This window comes from Tursiops truncatus, chromosome 6 (genome assembly GCF_011762595.2).
Source record: "Tursiops truncatus isolate mTurTru1 chromosome 6, mTurTru1.mat.Y, whole genome shotgun sequence".
Taxonomy (NCBI): Eukaryota; Metazoa; Chordata; class Mammalia; order Artiodactyla; family Delphinidae; genus Tursiops; species Tursiops truncatus.
Genome location: NC_047039.1, coordinates 88,928,210 through 88,945,799, shown reverse-complemented (window position 1 = coordinate 88,945,799; position 17,590 = coordinate 88,928,210). Strand labels below are relative to the sequence as shown.

Below are 17,590 nucleotides of genomic sequence, written 5' to 3'. Positions count from 1 at the left end.
CCTCCCCTCTTTCCTTTGCAGAGTGGATAGAAGGGCAAGAATGTAGCTGAAGAATAAATCTATCAAAAATGGGCTACTTCTTTTGCATTAGGGAAGAGAAGAAAACACTGTATTATGTACGATAGCTGAGGCCTTCGCTCCTTCTTGCCAGGATTGCATCAATTACCTTATGGATTCCATAACTCCACTCTCAGGCCTTTCCTCTTCTCCCTCCCTCCTTGACTTCAAAACTCTAAGTCAGTCCTTATTGTTTCCTTAATGAAAACCCTTCAGCAGCTTCTTATGACCCTCACTAGAAAATTCTAATTCCTTAGCACGGCATCCTTCCCTCTATGACTTTGTCTGCCCAACTCTCCATCCTCATCTTTCTCCCTGTTGCCCAATGATTTATATTTTCTCAAACACAATGCTGTTATCCATGTTTCATGCCTTCTTGCAAACTGACTTCTTCTATACGTTGGCTTGGCAAACCGTACTTTGCCCACAAAAAGATCTCAACCCTCACTGTCGTCAGGAACATATTCTCTGAGTCTTCCCACCCCCATACTCATTTCTATGATAGCATTTATTAAGTTACATTATTTGACTGTCTGATTGCCTGTCTCCCCCATTCTATGTAAACTGCTTTTACCAGGGGCTGCATTTCATGTCTATAGCCACAGGATCTAGCCCAGGACCTGACATAGAATGGGAGCTCCACAAGTGGTTTTTGAATGAATCATTAAGATATAAATTTCATTTTGCTATGTCTTCATAATGATCATTTTAGCACATGCATATTATCCAGCCAAGATGATATCAAACTTTTCAAAACCTTAAAACAAGGTAATATTTTCCTTTAATAAATTAGGAAAAAATATTTGTATAAAGAAGAAAAATGTCAATCCTCAGATATTTCCTGCAGCATTATATAAAAGCAAGATTATCACCTTCTTTTCTCAGCAGTAGCTCTTCGGAAGGGACTGAACAAGGTATCAATGACTGAATAAAGTTAGATAAGTAAGTAAGAAAGGGGTTTCACCTTTTCTGTTCCTAGGAGTTTCCAACTCTTGCACCACAAATTCTACTTTTATTATCTGTCCTAGAATGCTCAGACTTGGACTTGAATCTCAAGTTTGCCTGGATCATTACCTCTGAAGACTCTTTTAGGAAACAAGGGATTCTAAGCAGAGCAGACAGGAAGACATCACAATTCTTAAAAAGCCAAGAACAGAGGCAAGTGAAGGATAATCTGAAGGATGAGAGCAGCAAAGATGGTGAAAGGCAGCGAGTGACGGTAGCAGGGAGGTGGGTACAGATGGCCTTGAAATGTATGGGGATTAGGACACACTGAAGAAATGGAAAAGAAGGCCAGGAGACTGAAGCTCGTAGGATAAGGGGGAGGGTGGTGGCCCAGGCTGGAGATACTGCTGGGGCCAGACAGGGCCAATCTTGTGAGTATGTTAGGTGTACAAAACAACAAAGGTGAATACTTGCTTCACGCTGCTTTGCAGTTAATTTTCTGGTCCTTCCAGAGGACCTTCTCCCCTGATACCAGAGGGTACATGGATGGAAAATGTGAAGCATTGGCTTATCACGTATCTTGCAAAGTCAACTGTACTGGCCCTAATTTGCAGATGAGGAAACACTGAGGCACAGAGAGGAGAAGTCAACAAGGTAGTTTACGCTGTAATCAACAGACAGGATTTCAACTTTTGTCTATTGGACCCCATCCTGTGGTGAGACTTTTAGAAGCCAACTTTGTCTCCTCCATGATTTACCTGTGACCAGTCAGGGCTACGTATACTCGTTCTGTGGGCAATAGTTTCCATTTTTATTGTTTTTTAAAATTGACCTCAACGTGATTTCCTTTAGGCCCAGCCTCTTTGTGGGATCTCTAATCTGGGATCAAAGCAGGTTTACATGGTTGTCTTAAAATGATCTCCTTCTGTCACCCCACCAGTCACAGGTACATTCAGCACTCAAAGGTAGTCAGCTTTCCTTTGGCTCCTCTGAGATGTGAATCACTTGTCCACACCAGTTACATTTTGCTTAGTAAATTCATTGCTCTATCCTCAACAGGTTATTCTCATCCTACGTCACTTCTCTGGAATTTATAGGAAACTCAGAATTTGTCAGAGTTGAAATTGACTCACTGCAACTTCTCACTCGAAGAGATTTCGTTCAAATAAATCCTCGATGCGTTCAAGATCTTAACGAATCAGCACATTCACGAATATCGCTCTAATATAATTTCTCCCAGAAAAAGAAATAATGAAATACTGAAACAGTTAAGTTGTGCCTTGATGATTTACTTAATGAGCAGTATTTGCCCGGGGTAGAGTATTGCCTGAAGTGGAATCAGAAATATCTTTTTCTCGATGCTGTACAGAGCGTATGGGGGACTCGTTTATGCCATGGAACCCGAGCACTGCCAAATGTGACATTCCATTCCTTAATGAATCCAAGGGTTCAGCTTTCTGGCAAGGGACTATCACTTTCTTAGGCTTCTTATTTTCTATTCCCTTTCAGCACCAGCTCTTGCAATTGATGTTCTTCTCTTCTTTAGTTTTTTCAAAAAGAAATACAATTTATCACATTATGAGAATTGCTAAATTCTCGTCAAGGAGTGTGAAACCACAAAACCGATTAAGACACAAAAGCTGGACGGTTGGCTAGGTTCGGAGACAGAGTGGCGTGGTCGAAACGCGAGCTTTGAAAACCCATGTGATTTAACGTGCTCTTGCAGTAAAATGATAAATCGCACCATATCCTGGCCCTGCGAGGTCCCTTGTGAATAGCTGAATTCATGGATACCAAATTCACAAATGCTAATGGTCTCCTCTGTTCCCATAAGTTTTCACCTAACTTGTGTTTTGCTTTTTATGTAATAATATCCAAAGTCCTAAGTCCTTTGTGTATACTCAGTCGGCTCTGGGTCTCTCTTTGAGCTTCTGCCTTTGACTGTGAACTTGCCACACGACTTTAGTCAATTCATCATTGACACTGACCTTACTTAGCACCCCAAAAGTCCCCATAACCATTTCTGATTATTCTGTTCATCTGTTTCTACCAAACAGATTTTATCTGACAGAGGATATATAGAAAAACCTAGATTGTCTAAGGATCTAGGTTATATTACTCTGGGTGAAACAAATGCTCACTAAAATAAACATTTTGAATTTCTTCAAGTGAGTCACAAATTCAATGAACTATTATATATTCATGGAAGTTATAAATAAATAGTGATATAGGGAAATGATTGTGATGTAGTATTCAGTGGCAAAACAAGATACAAAATGACAAGTATAGTGAAATTTCAATGGTGTAAAAAAAGTATCCTAAAAATACTAAATTTCAATATACCAACAAATAGTAATCATATCTGGGTATGTGAATAATTTAAATTTGCCATTTATAGTACCTCAGATCTTCAACTTTTTTACAGTCCCTAAAAAAGACTATTCAACAGCTCAGTAGTACCTATGAAGTACCTTAGTCTTAGAAGAATTGTAGACCAGCTCTTTAAAACACTGCTCAAATTCCTCCACAGTTTCAGAGGCTAAAAATCAGGGCCAGCAACTTGAGGAATTTAATAAAGAACAAGAAACAAATCCCAACTTCAATTCCCCTGCAAATATGACAGGATTTTAAAATGTGCCTGGAAAACTGCATCTGGGGTTTTGCCAATCCCATAACGTTTGGGACGTTTGCTGAACCCAAAACACAGCCGGGCCCACCCATCCATAATTAAAGCCCTCCCCCCAGATGAATTCATTGCTTTGTGGCACCATCTGTCTCATTCCCTTATTTACATAATAGGGAACCCTGCTCCGACTGCAGCAAATGAGAAGCGACAAAAGAATGGCGAGTGAAGATGAAATGTATACATGTATACATCAGATTATGTATAATATGGTCAAATCCTTCCAATTTAAAATTTTTTTAAAAATTCCAAAACCCATCACAATTTTCACTTGGGCCTCTTTCCAGCTCCCGGAACCTCCTTCCTCCTTCTGCTGTATCTGCAGCTCTCACTAATATGGCTTGTTTCACTCAAGGAGTTCATTTGTCACGTTTTATTTTATTAAATACTTTATTTTCCTCTTGTGGACCCATTAAAATGCCAGTTCGAGAAAATGACATAAATCAGTTGTGTTTGGTAGTCACTAAGGATGCAGAGGAGAAATAAGTAGTTTCATATTAACTTGAAATTTAAAAAGAAAACAAAAATTGTCCCCCATGTACAGCTTCCTTGAATCCTCATTCTCCTCTTGCCTGTCTCCTGGGAAGTTCCTGTCCTAATAACGGGAGCATGAGGATTGGATCTGTTCAAAGACAGACAAAGGGCTGATTTTTGAATATGCAGCAGTCACTCTAATCCCATGTTTTGTGTCCCTTCCTGCAGGCTGGGGCAGGGACACCCTTCCAGTGCCCAAGGCAGCCGCAGGATTCCTATCTGGGCTCTGCCACTAACTCTCAGCAAATCCACATCTGAGAACTTCAAATTCACAGTCAGTGCTCTGCTGCCCCGTAAATGCCTGCCTGGAAGCTGAGATGATGCTGTTCTCTATGGGTCTAGAGTCCCCCCCTTTCCAAGCCCCCAGACACAGAAGCAACTGGGTGGAGCGTTCGGGTACCTGAGTTCCCTCAGCTTCGGTACTCACCTTTCGCCAGGACTGAGCACCGTCAGACCAGAGGGAGAAAGACGCCAAGGCTTAGAGGTGTATATTGTCTTCTGCACCAAGCTGAGCTCTTTTGCAGTCAGGGGTTAGGAGGGAGCCTCCTAGGCCCAGCACTGACAGCCCACCTGTGGAAGCAGCCACACTTCAGGTTAAAATGTGAGAGGCTAGAGTACAGTTCCCTGTGCTATAGAGTAGGTCCTTGTTGGTTATCTATTTTAAATCAAGCAGTGTGTACGTGTCAACCCCAAACTCCCAATACATTCCTCCCTCTACTCAATATTCTGTAATAACCTAAATGGGAAAAGAATTTGAAAAAGAATAGATACATGCATATATATAACTGAATCACTTTGCTGTACACCTGAAACTGACACGACATTGTTAATCAACTATACTTCACTATAAAATAAAAACTTTAAAAAAAGAAAAGATAAAAAAATGAAATAAAATGCTATGCAAAGTTTAAAAAAAAATGTGAGAGGTTACTGCTGGGAACAGTGGCTTTATCAGCATAGAGGGCTTGGGAAACCAGCTGATCTACAGAAAATGGATTCCTCAGCCCCTCTCCACGTCTCTCAATCAGAATTTCCAGGGATGGGGTAGAGGAATCAATGTCTTTATTATGTTCCCAGGTAATTCTGATTCATAGCCCAGGTTTGGGCCCTATTGGTTTCCATAACTCTTGTTGTGATACAAGGAAGATTAGCATATCTTCAGAAGAAACAATTTCTTAGTTTTAAACTCCAGAAGGAATTTGCCACATGTGTGTCTTTATCCAGGGCTTACTGATCAGCGGAACAAGTAAAGCTAGCAGCAATTTTATTCCTCAGATGCAGAAATGTTCACGTGGACACATCTTACACCCACCTGCGATCAACCTGAGGCCAGAACCCTAGGCATTTCCCTGGTAAAAGCGTTTCAGCCCTGGCTATGCTGATGAGGTTCAGGCTGGGCTTCTAATCTATGCCTGGCAACCAACCGAGGCTAAGAGCAGCCTCAACAAAGAGGCCAAACCCACCCCCACCCCAACGCCACATTCTCATCTGGTGGTTGAAAGCTCCTTCCAACAAAAAAGATGAGTACAATGATCATAGAATTTTTCAATATAGGCAACTTGGATTTTCTCAATCATATACGATGTATGAGATAAAAATAGCTTCAGAAAACATTACAATATTTACAGTGATGTAGAACACAGTCCAAACACAACCTCTGTCCTTGCCTTGCAAGTGCAGCTTGAAGGCAAGTCGGTTAGACTTCTTTTCCAACCAGGTGTCCTCTGCTAAACCCCTTCCGTCTACATGGGAAAAGCTGCCGCTGCTGTTGTAAACAGTAAATAAGTGAATTAGCAAAGAGTGTATGGCAGTGAGGACACTTGGCTCGGACCTCTGGGCCTTCCATTTACCAACTGCACAACCTTGAAACGTTAGCTGAGCCTGATCGTCATCTGTAAAATGGGATAATAGGGGCCTATCTGACAGGGTTGGAGGATCAATCAGACAAAGGACATGAGAGGTCTAAGTAAGCAGTAAAAACAAGGGGTGGATTATAAGACATGGTATGTGTTCTACTGAGCTGGAAGTTTAGGAGAGGAGATGATAATAAATTGGAAAAGTAAGTGAAATTCAAGTTATTGCGAAAGCCCAAATGTGGAAGGGATCTATCTGGCCTAGAGATGGTAAGGCACTTTTCTTCACAAAGAAGATTCGAACTGAATCTTTAGGGGTGGGTGGAAGTCTTCTAGGAGGACAAAGGGAGGCAGTAGAGCACAGGTGAGGGGAGAAAAATGGATGCCCATTTCCGGAAATAGCCATGTCAGTTGACATGACTGGTTCATAAGGTGCATTTTGAGGGATAGGAATTACAGAAGTAGGAGGTAGGGAGCCTCTAATTAGGCTTTTGTTGCTTTGTGCTGAAAGGGAAGGCCTTTCTGTTGAACACACTGAAGGACCAATGGAGGCTTTATAAAGGAGAGTGACATGAATAGATTTGGGTGTAGAAAGGTCACTCCGGAAATGCTGATTAAGATGGACAGGAGCAGAGTGAGACAGGAGGCACGAAGGCTGCAGCTGGAGGGGGTGTTGCAGGAATCTTGGTAAGGAGAGACAGACGCAGCAGTGATGGAGTGGACATTACTTATATGAAAGATGCTAAGAAGGCAAGAAAGGCAGGACTCAGTAATTGATTGGTTGCGGCAGATAGAGGGGAATAAGAAATCAAGGCTGTCTCCCAGCTCACAAATGCAGGTGAATGAGTAAATGATTTGCACACTGACCAAGAGAGAGAGAAAAGAAGACGAGCAAATTTAAGAGTAAGCTGATGTGGGAGATCGTGAATTTGCTTTGAGAGATGTTGAGTTGAAAACTACCTGTGAAAATCCAGAAGGGAAAGTCCAGTAACTATGGAAATGAACATCTCTAACTTATGGGGGGAAAAACTCGGGAAGACAATCTCATGATGTGGAAGCTGAGAGTAGTTACTTGATGGCAGGAGGTTCTTAGAAGAAGTCTGCTAATAGCAAATACAGCGGTTATTTTCAGAAATTGAACTGCTTGGAGGATTGTGTTTCCTTCTCCATGAGCCCAGCTCTGGGTTCAGAGCCACACAACCAACAGTGTTCAACCATATTCTTGAGGCTCCAAACAAAACTCAAGGACTTTTCAGCTGTGCCACGTCCAAGGTGAGATAACCCTGGACAATGGTGAAGGGAACAGACACGGTCAAATGAGACCGTGTACATGAAATTGCTTTGAAGTCCCTCAAGAAACAGCAGTGTTTTCTCTCTTTCCTCGCTTCCTCACAGAGGGGCAGCCCACAGCGATACGATCATGCCGGGCACGTTATCTGACAGACAGTAGTTACGCAGTTAATGCTTCGTGAATAAACTGCCGAAGGTAGGTACGTGTTCATCAAACAGAATAAACATTCCAATGGAACTGGAGGAGGCTGGAAGAAGTTCGGGTTCGCCCCCACCCCCAGGTAGAAGTGATGCCCAAAGTGGGTACATTCAGATCTTAGTCAATGGTGGCATTTCACCCTGGCCACATCTCAAGGGAACCATTAGGGGGGTTGAAAGTGGGAAACTGAAATTTTCTTTCTTTCAAGGAGGAAATGAAAAGTTCCAAGAAGGGATGAGTGGGTGCGGCTGCTTTTTAAACAGCGGTGAAATGCTACATCAGGTCATAAACCTGCGGTAGAGTTTAGTGACTGTGTTTAAATGGATGAGTCTCATTGCCTTATGAGATCCGGAAAAGCCATAAAAATTCATGGCCTACTTGTGGCTGAGCTCTAATAAAGGAATAATCGGTGCTTTAAGCGAGGGGTAATGGGAGGTACAGTGGGAGATTTACTGGAGCAATAAGGGCTGCAGAGAGAGAGTAGGTTTTTCATCCCAATTACACTGACAGACAACAGTGCGAGACTTCCCTGACACACACTTGCAATCCTGTTCTGTTAAGTGACAAGATGGGGTCCTTAGTTCTTCCTTCTCCTGCACTTGCAGGAATCAAGCCTTGGAGTTTTACTCAGGGCTCCTGTCATCAAGGTCAATAAATCTGCACTGGGGTTCCCATTAGAGATCACTTGGTGTGGTGGAAAGAACCTGGAATGTGGATAAGGGAGAACTTTAGTTTTAAACCCAGCTCTGTCACTTACTAGATGGTTTTCTTATTGACCCTAATGATTCCTTCCCAATTATTCCTTCCTGTCCATTGCCATGGGACTTGGGATGTCTATCTATGGGAGAAGCCCTCACTCCTATCACCTGGACTTCAAGCTTGGCCGTATGACTTGCTTTGGCCAATGGAATGTGAGTTGAAGTAATGTATGCCACAGTCCAAAGGAACTTTAAGAGCCTTTGGGAGGGGAGCCATTGCTCTTTTCTCTCTGTCATGGTAATAATATACCCCAAATCAGGATTGTTTTTTAGTCCGGGTTCTGGAATAAAGAAGACCCATAGGGCAGAGCCAGAGCTGCCCTTGGACACTGCACTAGGAATGCAATATGATTGAGAATTAAAGGCTTGTTGTTCCAAGACATTGAGACACTGGGGTTGTTTGTTACCTCAGTATAATATAGTGAAAGCTGACTGACACACAGAGTGATTTGGGGAAAAGCTCTTAACCTGACTGAGCACTATTTTCCCTAAAATGATGACAATACACTCACTTTTATGTTTGGGTGGCCATCAGATGAGATTCTTGCGCCACGTAGGACAGAGAAAATGTACCATTAATGGTGGTTTTTGTTATTCTAATTTGCTACTCAATTAGAGAAGTAAGAGAGGCTAAGTTGCTTTTTCAACAGGTGTGCTTCTGGTTAGCTATGTTCCAGTGACTTGTTGCTGTGGAGTCCCTGTGCCAATGTGGCAATCAGCGGCCAAGTGGACATTTATGACACCCTTCTTCCAGGACTAGGGCAAAAGAGTTTCTCAGATCTTTTCATTACAGCCTTCACAAGCTGTGAAAGAAATAGCAGCAGGTTCACTTTCACCCCATTACACGTCCAGTCAGTGGAACGCTGCCTTTTGGCCTTGACCACGGCAGCAGGATACCGCACTCCGGCCAGTCTGCACCCTATGCCTGAGGGTGGGAAGCGCCACGCAGCCTGGCTGAGGGGGGCAGACCGTCGACAGTGAGGGGAGCCCTAGACAATCTGGGTCAAGTTAAAAAGAGAATCCCATGGGGGAGAATAGCCAGCCACCCATTCCCAGCCCTCTCCCTGCCTCATGAATGTACCCCTTCTTTCCCCAAATGGGGTGGGAGCACCTAAGGGGTCCCACTTACTATGTGCCTGTGCCCCTCCCTCCAAACCCCAATCCTTACCTGGGGTGATGGTCAGGCAGCTAAGTGCTGGCTCCCACAGACCTGTGTACCTGGCCACACTGCTATGAAAGCCAGGGGACTGTGCTCATCGCAATCACGGTAACAGCCTCTTGCCCAGGCCCAGCCATACATGGTTCACAAAGTTTCCACAGTGTTCATTTTGATTTTCACAACAGCTCTATGAGCTTTTCATTCCCTCACTCATTCATTCAACCGAGTGCCAGCTACATGGTTTCTGCCTTCATGGAGGATGGTATTATCGTATTAGTGCCAGTTTATGACTAGTTATTGTATTTATTCAGCAAATATTATTTTGCCTCTACCGTGTGCTGGGCATTGTAAAGTCCATGAAGATACCCAAATGAACGAAGCCTGGTCCCAGCCCTCAAGGAGCTCACAGTTGCAAAACGAGGATGCAGACACGTAAATCACCATGTCTGAAAGGTTATAGCAGAAGTGTGACCACAGAGATTGAACCGAGTGTGTGGGGGCACAAAGAAGTGAGACAGTGAGTCTGTCTGGAGAATCAGGGAACCCAGGCCACAGGAAGGGACATAGGGGCTGGGTTCTGAGAGGTGACTGGTCGTGTACCAGTTGGATGAAGAGGAACAGAGGAGCAAAGAGTGGAAACAATGTAGAGATTAGGAAGGATGTCTGTGCGTGGCTAGAGCACAGGGTCAGTTGGGGCCATAGGGAGAGATGGAACTCCATAGGTAGGAAGAAGTGTGTTGTAGAACCTTGAGGTACAAAGGAGTTTATCTTTATTCTGTAGGCAATGGTGAGACTTCACATAAAGTGTTCTAAACAGAGGACTATCGTGGTCACATTTTTTTAAAGAGATCACTCTGGCCACAATGTAGTCTATTGGAAATAAGAAAGACTAGTGTAAAGGAAACCAGTTAAGAGGTTAATTCCAAAATCCAGAGTCCTGAACTAACATGTGCTCACTCCAAAGTCTTGTGTTTCTGCCAAGGACTCGTACTCATAGGGAGATGTCACCCCTATTTCATACCATCTCTGCCCTTCCTCTGGGAAAAGCACACACTTAACAAATGATCCACCCACTTAGTTAATTATAGTCTTTTATCAGAGGGATAATCGCTTCCCAGATACGTCACACACTCTCTCTGGATGGCGATCCCGAGACCAGGCTCACCAGATAATCAGCTAGGGCTTGATGATGAATGGCAAACTAACGTGTGCTCTGAGCACCGAAAACGCAGGGATTGTTTAAAAAGTACGTGTAGACACATCTTAAAATCATCATGGAAAAATCAGAACTTTGTTGGATTTGGATACACTTATTTTACAATTTACCTTTGTTTTCCATTGCATATAATGTGGGGAATAGTGGTGGCGGTGGAGGTGGGACACCTATATTTAGCACAGAAGTCTTCTAAAGGACTCGGTCTGGCCCTGATTATGCCCTCTTTTCTCTGGTCGCACTGCAGGTGGCCATAACCACTTCCTTCCTTGGAACTCCTTTATAGAGAGAGTCTAGACAGCATCAAGAAGGAAACTGCAATGAATTGGATTCATCATTCACAGCAATGCCGAGGACATCACCACCGCCCTTAGTAAGGCTACACAAGGGGACATGGCTAGCAACTCTTATTGCTTAACTGTTCAGGTTTGAACTCCACGTAAGTTTATTTGGGCAACAGAACTGGAACCAGAGTATTTCATACTTCGGTTACTCAACAACAGTATTAAACTGAGATCCTCTATACTGTCAGGGCTTGAAAGTCTTGGTGATTATTGTAGGGCACGTTTCTTAAGCTGTAGATAAACTACTCCAAACTGGAGCAATCCCGACACTCTTCCAAGGGCTCCTGATTGGAGGCCCATCTGTTTCAAGAAGGTCAGCTCCCTAGAGAGAGGCTGAGAGGAATGAGCTGTTCTGTTAACAATATAAGTCGTTGCTGTTCCCCAAATGGTTTCCAAACACTTGCACAGCCCAGTAGGCTATACTCCACTAGAGAACCGAAATCTGAAAGGTCTATTCAGGCTTTCTAGGCCGGAGCCGTTCGAAATCACACTTGAAGCTTTCCCTACTAATTCTATCTTTATTCTTTGGTCCCAAGCCACAAGCTTTCCACCAGAGTTCTCTTGAGATAATAAAGATACGTATTGAGCACTTACTATGTGCCAGGCATATGCTAAGTGTTTTACGTGCATTCTCTGATTTACTCTTCATATCTATGGGGCATAAACTATTGTTATTATCCCTATTTAGCAGATAAGGAAACTGAGACACAATGATATTTGGTAACTAGGCCGAAGTCATAGAGCAAGTAAGTTTTGGAGCCCAGGCTGGACTTTAGGAGGCCTAACTCTAGAGCCAACTTTCTCGACCATTTGCTTTCCTGCCTAGGAGTTTAACCTGATCTTTTATTCTAATTTACAAGCATTTGTTAACTTCATTTGTAGGGGAGAAAACGGAGGTGAGAGAGGTTAAGTGACTCGCCTCAGGTCACATCGCTAGCGGTCGCAGAGCTGGAACAGGCATTACAAAATCATTGCCTCCTTGATTTCTTAATTTGACATCCTCATTTTAACCTAAACTAGGCCTAATTTTATCCCCTCAAGGGAAAGAACAAAGGGAGGTGGGAGTGGGGCGGCATTTATTGAGCTCTTTCTAAGCATCGAGTAATCTGCTAGGCACTTTACATCCAACATTCATTCATTCAAGCAACAACCTGGAAATGTTGGCATTACTGCTTCCATTTTCCAAATGAGAAAACAGAGGCTTCCCAGGTACCAAGTGATAGAGCTGGGGCTCCAGACCCCATCTTTGTGAACATGATGCCCAGGCTCCTCTACCAAGAACTTAATAGTGGTTTATCCCTTGCAGATGTGGATTTTATTCTGTACCTGCTTTGACCAGGTCATCAAGGATGAAGGAGTAAAATGGGTCTTGAATCAACACAGGCAATCTTCTTCCATCATCCCCTCACAAGATCCTGCCCACTATGATTTAACTTGAATTTGTAAGCAGTTTCTCCAAGGCTCTGGGTCGAATGGCTTGTGATGTTTTGGGAAGATTCCTCCCCCTGATTCTGTTTCCTGACTCTTCTGACTTGGGCCGAGCAATGAGAAGCCTCACACATTTATTTAAAGGTTACCCACCAGAGAAAACATCTTCTAGACCTTGGCTTGAAATTGCTAGGTGAACCAAGTCATATTTTAGGTACAATGAATGTGTTATTTCCCAAGTATTTGGGGTTTAATACAGCAACAGAAGACTCTCACCAGAAACCGTCCCCCCTAACTTTGAAATATGTGTGTACAGCAGAGAAATTTTTCTGGTTTTGATGCCCTTGCAAAAATTGTCAACACACTGTATCTTTTTTTCACAGCTCTTTGATGTACTTGAAGGGGTTTCTTCCTTGAACAAGAAGCCACAACTCCAAATGTGTTTAAAACAGAAGCCCCTAAACATTTGAAGTTCAGTTCAGAATTCCTAAGCAGAAACTTGGCAAGAAGTCCTAACTTAAATTAGGAAAAAGGAAAAAAGAAAAAAAGCCCTTCTCTCATCCATAAAGTATCAAATGTATACTTCCCAATAGAAAACAGACTTTTCACATCCATGTCATGCTGCTCTATCTTTTAATTCACTGCATTTTCCCCACAGAACTTAGACTTTTCGACTCATATCAAAAGCACGGTAAAGACCATTTGGATGTATTGCTTTCATCTCAAATTCAACAAGCACAGGTCTTAACCTGTAATCTTTTCTCTGCTCGGTGTCCTTTGCTTTCTTCTTTGTTTCCCCATCATATAGGCTCAAAATCTAGACAGGGACAGGAAATATGCCTTAATTATCTTTATATGATTAGTACCCAGGCAGTGCTGGTACACAGAAGATGCTCAATAGCTTGTTCAATAAATAGATTTAAAAGTCATCTTCTCCTTTTCTCTCTCCTTCACCCATGCTGCATCTTATCTCTTCAAAGCCTTTATCACTTGTGTTTTACAATATGAGTACCCAACAACCAAATAGGGCCCATCTGATCAGGATGCAACCTGTTTCAGATTTTTATGGAAAAAACAAAAAACAAAAACATATAAAATCAGCCAGAAATAGAAACTAAGAGGCCAGTGGTTCCAAGTAATTATGGGTCTGAGTGCAGATTAGGGTCATTCTAAAAGAAGTGGATCCGGTGTAACTGTCACTGAATCTATGAACAATTTTAATCTTACATATTAAATTACTTTATAAGATCAAGGTAAAGTTTAATGGATCATTCCAAAGGATTTCTTACTAAAAAATAAGTATGTACCATATCATTAACATAAACTTCTTTTTTTTGTTGTTGTTTTTTTTTTGCGGTACGCGGGCCTCTCACTGTTGTGGCCTCTCCCGTTGTGGAGCACAGGCTCCGGACACGCAGGCTCATCGGCCATGGCTCACGGGCCCAGCCGCTCAGCGGCATGTGGGATCTTCCCGGACCGGGGCACGAACCCGTGTCCCCTGCATCGGCAGGCGGACTCTCAACCACTGCGCCACCAGGGAAGCCCTAACATAAACTTCTTAAGAGCAGAATCCATAAAGCCTCTCTGAAGTCACTAGCATGCTTTGAACATGGAAACTACTTACTAAAGCTGCCATGTATCCTTGAATCTCACTTGAGTCACTGTGCCCAAACTAAACATCAGCTATTAGCCCTCTTTTAAACGAAAATGTATTATCAATAACGAATAGGCTTCATTACACTCTATTTCTGATCATGGGGCTCTCTATAAAAACCATATGCCTTTACTTATTTTTCCTTCAGTTATTTATCTCTCCCCATTCTTTTAATATATACTATGAATCTTATGGCTACCGCTGTAGTTCATACCTTCCTGTTCCACTAGATCAGCGGTTCTTAACTTGAGGTCTACGGTATAGAAGAGAGACTGTGGAAGTAGAGGTAAGGGCCCAGAAACAAGAAAGCAGCATTGACTTCAAGCAGGCATTTGAGTCTAGAGAAACCTCAGACACGCTGATGAGAATAAGCAGATTCTGGAGGAAGGACCCACAGGGTTTAATATGCACCAGGCATAGTTTTAGGCACTGGGGGGGAAAGCAGTGAACACAAATCCTGCCCTCCTGACCTTCCATTCTGATGGAACAAATGGCTAGCAAACAAATAAATACATATTATGAAGAATAGTCATGAGTGTTATGGAGACAAATGAAAGAGAGAAGGAATGGAGAGTTCTATAAATCGTCATTTTATACAGCATGGTCAGAGAAGGCCTCCCCGAGCAATGAGCTGATGGAAGAGAGAAGAGGGATTTGCTGTTATCTGGGGAAGAGCCTGGAGGCAGGGGAAACAACTGAAGCAAATGCCCTAAGGCAGGAAAAGGCTTGGACCAGCTTCAGCGGCAGAAAGCAAGGTGGGCAGTATGGTTGGAGCAGAAGGCGGGAGAGATCATGGACAGGCTCGTGCTGGCGAGAGGGCTCACACTTTCACTCTAAATGAGTGTCTACTTAAAAAGACAACCTTTCCCTGATTCTATTCCACCAGCACGCTGCTTGTCCATCATGTTCCAAGCACTCTGATAAGCTCCGGGAATGTACACATAAATGAGATCCAGTCCCTCTTTAATAAGGAAAGATATTTAGACAGATGAATCTAATGCAAGGCAGCAAATAGGCAAGTGCTGTTAAGAGAGCTGGGTGGCCTGCAGGAGAGCTGAGACCCCTCTCAGCTTCAGAGAGGAGGTAGTCAGGTTTGGCTCGTGGAAATAGTTCCAATATGATGGAGGACCTTGAAGGATGGGCTGGATTTGAATATGGGCATCACTGAGCTACAGAACTTTCTAAGGAAACAAGTCAAGAGACAGAGGTGAAAATATGCCTGATATTTTCAGACAATTGTGAGAATTGCCTGAGATGGGACACGCCTGAAGGTGAGTAATTGGAAGTGGGTTTGCACAAAAGGTTCGAAATTATATGTTTGAGGTACACAGAGGCAAGAGAGAGAATTAGTGAACGCTTATTAGCTCTGGGGTATAACATGCCTTCTACATGATTTCCAGATATGTATGTTTACATCTATATATGAAGATTTCATAGGAGAACAGTACATGCAGTGAACGTACAGGAATTAAATTGAACTCTCCTTTGCTAATTTGGTGAAAAGTTTTAAATTAGATTCGCTATTAGAGATAATTTATTATAAACCCTTGCCTCGCCCTCCAACATTGCACTGACAAGGAGTATGAGTCCTAAAGGTTTAATAGGCAGTGAAAGGTCATGTTATTAATAACTGATGAATCAAGAATCGGACTAATGTCCCATTATTTTCCTACCACATTTCTCTACTCAGCTCTATCGGGCTTTTCCATTACTGTACCAAAGGAAGGTGAGGGTGACACATTTAGTGCTTCAAATCCAGATCTTGAGCTGGCCTATTGTAATACACAGATGATATTAATGACGCATCTGCTATTCCTCCCCCAGCTGAGTGCAATCTACCTCCTTACAACTCCTTCACACAGTCAACCGTGACTTAGCTGCACAGCTGTAGGCAAGGCCTTCCAAATACTCAACTATGGCATCTTCCACCCCTGCTTACTTCTCTGCAGGACAAAAAAAAAAAAAAAAAAAAAAAAAGGAATTCCCTCCACCCACCACTACCACACCATTAAGAAGTTTTGTTTCCATTTATTTGCTCAATACTCCTTACGAGAAGATCTTGACTTGTTCTTTTTCAATAATTGAGCTTAGCAACCAGATTAACACGCTTTTGGATTTTTCAAATTTATTTCTAATGAAAAGCAGAGTTGACAGAGAGCAAGAGAGAATGAGCCAGACAGAATGAGCCAACTTAGCCACAAAAGTAAATTTTAGCTCTTTGCTTGTATCTTAAAGAAAGACTAGAAAATTTGAAAAAATCCTTCCAGAGCTTGATGTTTCACTTGAATCTTGGAAATAACAAACTAGCCTCAAGACTCCACCTAATGGCTAGCCGTTTCCGGAAACCCTCGGGGAACAAACCCCACTCCCCAAATCCGTGTGCCCTTGAAATTCCATACATACCTTTAAGACGATGGCACAGACCGTACTGTGTTGTGATAACTGCTCTACGTGTCTCTTCCTTCCCGCCAGGTTCACAGCACCTATCACAGCGGGGAAGAAAGAAGGAAGTTATCAAAGATGGGAGGGAGGAAGGAAATGTTCAATGTACATGTTTTCCAAACTAACTCAAGACACACGATCTGGCAAAGAATGTCTTGGCTGCTACATAGTTAAGAGTAACTTGAAGAGAAATAGCTTGGGTGTCAATACTAGGATTCCATGCACACTGCTGGTCTGTGATGACACCAGAGAAGAATGTTCTAATTTGAGACTGAAAACCTATGATGCTCATATACTCTGCTCACATTACATCTCAAACCTGGACAAATGAAAATAAACATTTCTCGGATCTACGACTATTTTTATAAAAGCTTACACAGGCACGTCTTGGTCTAGATACATTTGTGTTTTACATATTTGATATATACATAATTTTATTTAGGCCTTTTAGTGAAATAATAGTGATGCAATGTAACGTGCGGCAAATACCATGGTAGGTGGGCACCGCAGTACCTGAGACCGTAATTTCTGGTGAATGCCAACGTTCTAGTATCCATCCTTTACCCGGTTCAATTCTGCATTGCCTGCCAAGTGAGATGCATTTGTGCCATGTTTGTGCTTTTCTGCACTGTGGGTTTCTTTCTCACATTAACTGCTTGTGATTCCACAGCCACGCAGAGCAACGTGGCACATGCTTCACTGTTCACAATTTTTAATTTATTTAAGCATAGAAGGAAAAACCCTAAGACATGATATGACCCATCGCCATCAAACCTGTGGCAGTACAAGGAAGCTGATTTATCACCTCCAACTGTTTCTCTGTTTACACCACCTCTCACCCTGTATACTTATTAAATGAGTCCAGCTTAAGTAACTATGGATTAAATAGAAATAGTGGTATCCCCCTAGAGTGGCTGAAATATCCTAAATCTCTTCTGTGCCGTTACTCTATTGGAAAATTGCTTTGGGCATATCAGTTTTGCCTGGCATCCTTTGTAAGGAATTTAGCCACTGGTCATGTCAAGGGGTGT

The 17,590-nt window shown here is 42.6% G+C and overlaps 1 long non-coding RNA gene across 1 annotated transcript in view; it reads right to left on the bottom strand.

Annotated features, from left to right (window-relative positions):
- Positions 1 to 17,590, bottom strand: part of LOC141278902 (uncharacterized) — a 427,812-nt gene that overhangs the window by 98,810 nt on the left and 311,412 nt on the right. The window contains exons 3-4 of the long non-coding RNA XR_012332303.1: positions 16,521 to 16,600; positions 4,647 to 4,789 (exon numbers count right to left, since the gene is read on the bottom strand). This is a non-coding gene — a long non-coding RNA (uncharacterized lncRNA). The remainder of the gene's footprint in view (positions 1 to 4,646; positions 4,790 to 16,520; positions 16,601 to 17,590) is intronic.